Source organism: Tamandua tetradactyla, chromosome 6 (assembly GCF_023851605.1).
Source record: "Tamandua tetradactyla isolate mTamTet1 chromosome 6, mTamTet1.pri, whole genome shotgun sequence".
Taxonomy (NCBI): Eukaryota; Metazoa; Chordata; class Mammalia; order Pilosa; family Myrmecophagidae; genus Tamandua; species Tamandua tetradactyla.
In genome coordinates this window covers 132,064,509-132,069,422 of record NC_135332.1, presented here as the reverse complement: position 1 = coordinate 132,069,422, position 4,914 = coordinate 132,064,509, and the positions used below count along the sequence as shown (strand labels likewise).

General features: G+C 37.7%; 1 pseudogene; it reads left to right on the top strand.

Annotated features, from left to right (window-relative positions):
• The first annotated feature begins 2,669 nt into the window (after positions 1-2,669).
• LOC143686837 (putative elongation factor 1-alpha-like 3 pseudogene) lies at positions 2,670-4,393 on the top strand (annotated as a pseudogene).
• Positions 4,394-4,914: the final 521 nt, after the last annotated feature.

The window sequence follows — 4,914 nt, the reverse complement described above, 5'->3', positions numbered from 1 at the left end:
GGTAAAGATGCTATAAGAAAGGAAAATTACAGGTCAATCTTCCTAATGAACATAGATGCAAAAAATTCTCAATAAAATATTAGTAAATCAAATCCAACAACACATTTAAAGATTTATACACCATGACCAAGTGGGGTTTATACCAGGAATGCAAGGATGGTTCAACACAAGAAAATCACTTAATGCAATACAGCACATTAACAAATCAAAAGGGAAAAAATCACATGATCTTCTCGATTGATGCTGAAAAAGCATTCAACAAAATTCAGCATCCTTTTCTGATAACACTCCAAAAATGAAAGGTAACCACCTCAGTATGATAAGGGGAATACGTGAAAAAATGATAGCCAGCATCATACTCAAAGGAGAGAGACTGAAAGCCTTCCCCCTAAGATCAGGTACAAGACAAGGATGCCCACTGTCACCACTATTATTCAACATTGTGCTGGAAGTTCTAGCTAGAGCAATCAGGCAGGACAAAGAAATAAAAGGCATCCAAATTGGAAAGGAAGATATAAAACTCTCATTATTTGTGAATGATATGATGCTATACTTGGAAGATCCTGAGAAATCTGCAGCAAAGTTACTTGAGCTAATAAGCAAATTCAGCAAGGTGACAGGATATAAAATTAATGTACAAAAATCAGTAACATTTCTATACACAAGCAATGAGCTAGCTGAGGAGTCAGTTAAGGAAAAAAATCCATTCAAAATCGCAACTAAAAGAATCAAATACTTAGGAATGAACTTAACTAGGGATGTAAAGGACTTGTACTCAGAAAACTTCATAATATTGCCAAAAGAAATCAAAGGAGATCTAAATAGATGGAAAGACACTCCCTGCTCATGGATAGGAAGGCTAAATATAGTTAAGATGCCAATTCTCCCCAAATTGATCTACAGATTCAACACAGTACCAATCAAAATTCCAACAACCTACTTTGAAGATTTGGTAAAGCTAATTACCAAATTCATCTGGAGGGGAAAGACACCCTGAATAATTAAAAGCATCTTAAAAAAGAAGAACAAAGTGGGAAGATTAACATTCCCTGACTTTAAAATCTATTATAATGCCACAGTGGTCAAAATAGCATGTATCTTTTCTGGCACAAAGACAGAAGCACTGACCAATGGAATCAAATTGAGAGTGCACAAATAGACCACCAAATCTGTAGTCAATTGATTTTTAACAAGGCCTGAAAATCCCCTGAACTGGGCAAGCCAGTCTTTTCAATAATTGGACATGGGAAAATTGGATATTAATAGCCCAGAGAATGAAAGAGGACCCCTATCTTACACCCTACACAAAAATTAACTCAAAGCGAATCAAAGACTTAAATATAAGAACTACCACCATAAAGCTTCTAGAATAAAATGTAGGGAAATATCTTCAAGACTTAGTAATAGTGGGTAGCTTCCTAAACTTTACCCCCAAAGCACAAAACTTCTAGAATAAAATGTAGGGAAATATCTTCAAGACTTAGTAATAGTGGGTAGCTTCCTAAACTTTACCCCCAAAGCACAAGCAACAAAAGAAAAAGTAGATAAATGGGAACTCCTCAAAATCAAATGCTTCTGCACCTCAAAAAACTGTCAAAAAGGTGAGGAGGCAGCCAATTCAATGGGAGAAAATATTTGGAAATCATGTATCAGACAAAGGTTTGATTTTCTGTATATACAAAGCAATCATACAACTCAATAACAAAAGAACAAATAATCCAATTATAAAATGGGCTGAAGATATGAATAGGCATTTTTCTGAAGAGCACGTACAGATGGCCCAAAAGCACATGAAGAGATGCTCATTTTCACTGCTATAAGGGAAATGTAGATCAAGACTACAATGAAATACCACCTCACATCTATAAGAATGGCTGCTGTTAGACAGTCAGGAAACTATAAATGTTGGAGAGGATGTGGAGAAACTGAGACATTTATACACTGCTGGTGGGAATATACAATGGTGCAGCCACTATGGAAGACCTTTTGGCAGTTCCTTAGGAAACTAAATATTGAGCTGCCCTGTGACCCAGCAATAGCACTACTTGGTATATATGCAGAAGAGCTGAAAGCAATGACACAAACAGACATGTGCACACCCATGTTCATGGTAGCATTATTCACAATTACCAAAAGATGGACATGAGCCAAATGTCCATCAATAGATGAGTGGATCAACAAAATGTGGTATATACATGCAATGGAATATTATGTAGCAATAAGACAAAATGACATTCTGAAGCACATGACAAGATGTATAAGCTTTGAGGACACAATGCGGAGAGAAATTAACCAGACACAAAAGGACAGATACTGTATGATTCCACTTTTATGAACAGCATAAAGATATAATCAGAGATTATAATACAGAATATAGGGGACTTAGAGATACACAGAAGCTAGAGAAGAGTGAACCATTAGCTTATGAGGTTGAACGCCATTGTAAAGGAATAGATAGGAGTGAAGGTGTTCTCTAGTGGGTCTAGAAGTAGTATTACCATATTGAAGACGAACAAATTTGAAAGAGTTTCATAGACCTATGTGTCCCACTGACTCATACTAAAAATGTGAATGAGTTCTTGTAAGAATTACTTCAAAGATATGATTCTTGTATAAAGAGTGTTTAAGTCCAGGATACGGGGGAAAACTGCTATTGCATGCTATGAGCTATGTTCAAAAGGAAACCATCAACACTACGACAGCCACAGCAGAGGTGAATAATGGAGTGAGGGGCAAGAATTAATAGGAGGTTTAGATCTCCTATTTGATGAGGGTGTGTATATTGGTTTTCTGTCTCTTGGGAACAATGAAATTATCTAAAATTTAGAATGTTGATGGACTGTGGACTTTGGGCCCTCTACGTGATGTCCAATGAATGCAGGTGGCTGAAGGATGCACTAATGGAGAAATAGAATGGAAAACAATGGTGTATACATATGAATGAAGGCTGTGCTGCTACAAAAAGGAACATTGTCATCAGACATGCAACGATGTGAATGAACATGTGGGATATTTGGTGAAACAAAATAAGCCAGAAACAAAAAAAAACAACAATGATATGGTCACTTTAAAACAATGCTCACGATGCCTGACTTTAAGGCATATTATGAAGCCACAGTGGTCAAAACAGCATGGTACTGGCATAAAGATAGATATATTGACCAATGGAATTGAATAGAGTGCTCAGATATAGACCCTCTCATCTATGGACATTTGATCTTTGATAAGGCAGTCAAGCCAACTCATTTGGGACAGAACAGTCTCTTCAATAAATGGTGCCTAGAGAACTGGATATCTATATGCAAAAGAATGAAAGAGGACCCGTATCTCACACCCTATACAAAAGTTAACTCAAAATGGATCAAAGATCTAAACATTAGGTCTAAGACCATAAAACAGTTAGAGGAAAATGTAGGGAGATATCTTATAAATCTTATAATTGGAGGCAGTTTTATGGACCTTACACCTAAAGCAAGAGCACTGAAGAAATAAATAAATAAATGGGAACTCCTCAAAATTAAACACTTTTGTGCATCAAAGAACTTCATCAAGAAAGTAAAAAGACAGCCTACACAATGGGAGACAATATTCGGAAATGACTTATCAGATAAAGGTCTAGTATCCAGAAGCCAAGTGCTGATATGCCTTGGTTGAAGGGATAGAAAGTCACTCGTAAGGATGGCAATGCCAGTGGAACCACGCTGCTTGAAGCTCAGGATTGCATCCTGCCACCTACTCATCCAACTGACAAGCCCTTGCGTCTGCCTCTTCAGGATGTCTACAAAATTGGTAGTATTGGTTCTGTGCCTGTGCGCCAAGTGGAGACTGGTGTTCTCAAACCAGGCATGATGGTCAGCTTTGCTCCAGTAAACATTACAACTGAAGTCAAGTCTGTTGAAATGCCCCATGAATCTTTGAGTGAAGCTCTTCCTGGGGATAATGTGAGCTTCAATGTCAAGAACGTGTCTGTAAAAGATGTTCATCATGGCAGTGTGGCTGGTGACAGCAAAAATGACCCACCTATGGAAGCAGCTGGTTTCACTGCTCAGGTGATTATCCTGAAGCATCCAGGCCAAATCAGTGCTGGCTCTGCACCTATGCTGGATAATATGGCTCACATTGCTTGCAAGTTTGCTGAGCTGAAGAAGATTGATCACTGTTCTGGCAGTAAGCTGGAAGATGGCCCAAAATTCCTGAAATCTGGTGATGCTACCATCATTGATATGGTTCCTGGCCAGCCCATGTGTGTTGAAGGTTTCTCTGACTATCCTCCTCTGGGTCATTTTGTTGTTTGTGATTTGAGACAGACAGTTGCTATGGGTGTCATCAAGGCAGTAAACCATAGGGTGCTGGAGCTGGCCAGGTCACCAACTCTACCCAAAAAGCTAAATGATTATTACCATAACATCTGACACCCTAGTCTTTATCAGTGGTGGAAGAACATCTCAGAACTGTTTGTCTCAGTTGACCATTTAAGTTTAATAGTAAAAGACTGGTTAATAATAACAATGTATCGCAAAACCTTCAGAAGGAAAGGAATGTTTTGTGGACCATTTGTTTTCATGTGATTTTTTAAATTATTAGTTTTTAAAAGTGGTACTTTTTAAATGTAAATGATGGCCAAAAATCTGACACAGAATTTTGAGACCCATTAAAACAAAGTTTAATGGGAAACCTGTGTCTTCTTTTGAAAGTCAGCCTTGAATTGCTTAGGCAAAAGAGCCTTAACCTATTTCTGGTGCTACATATGCAGAAGTTTAACAGTTCAGGGTAAAGTTTTGTTAGGACAGAAATTAAGTTTTTTTTTTTTTACCTCTAAGGGGAAGGATCATGACTTAAGCTGCTTTAAGTATTTACTAAAATGCAGTGGTTTGTTGGTTGCAACTTTGGTTAGCTTGGAAAAGCAGAGGGTGA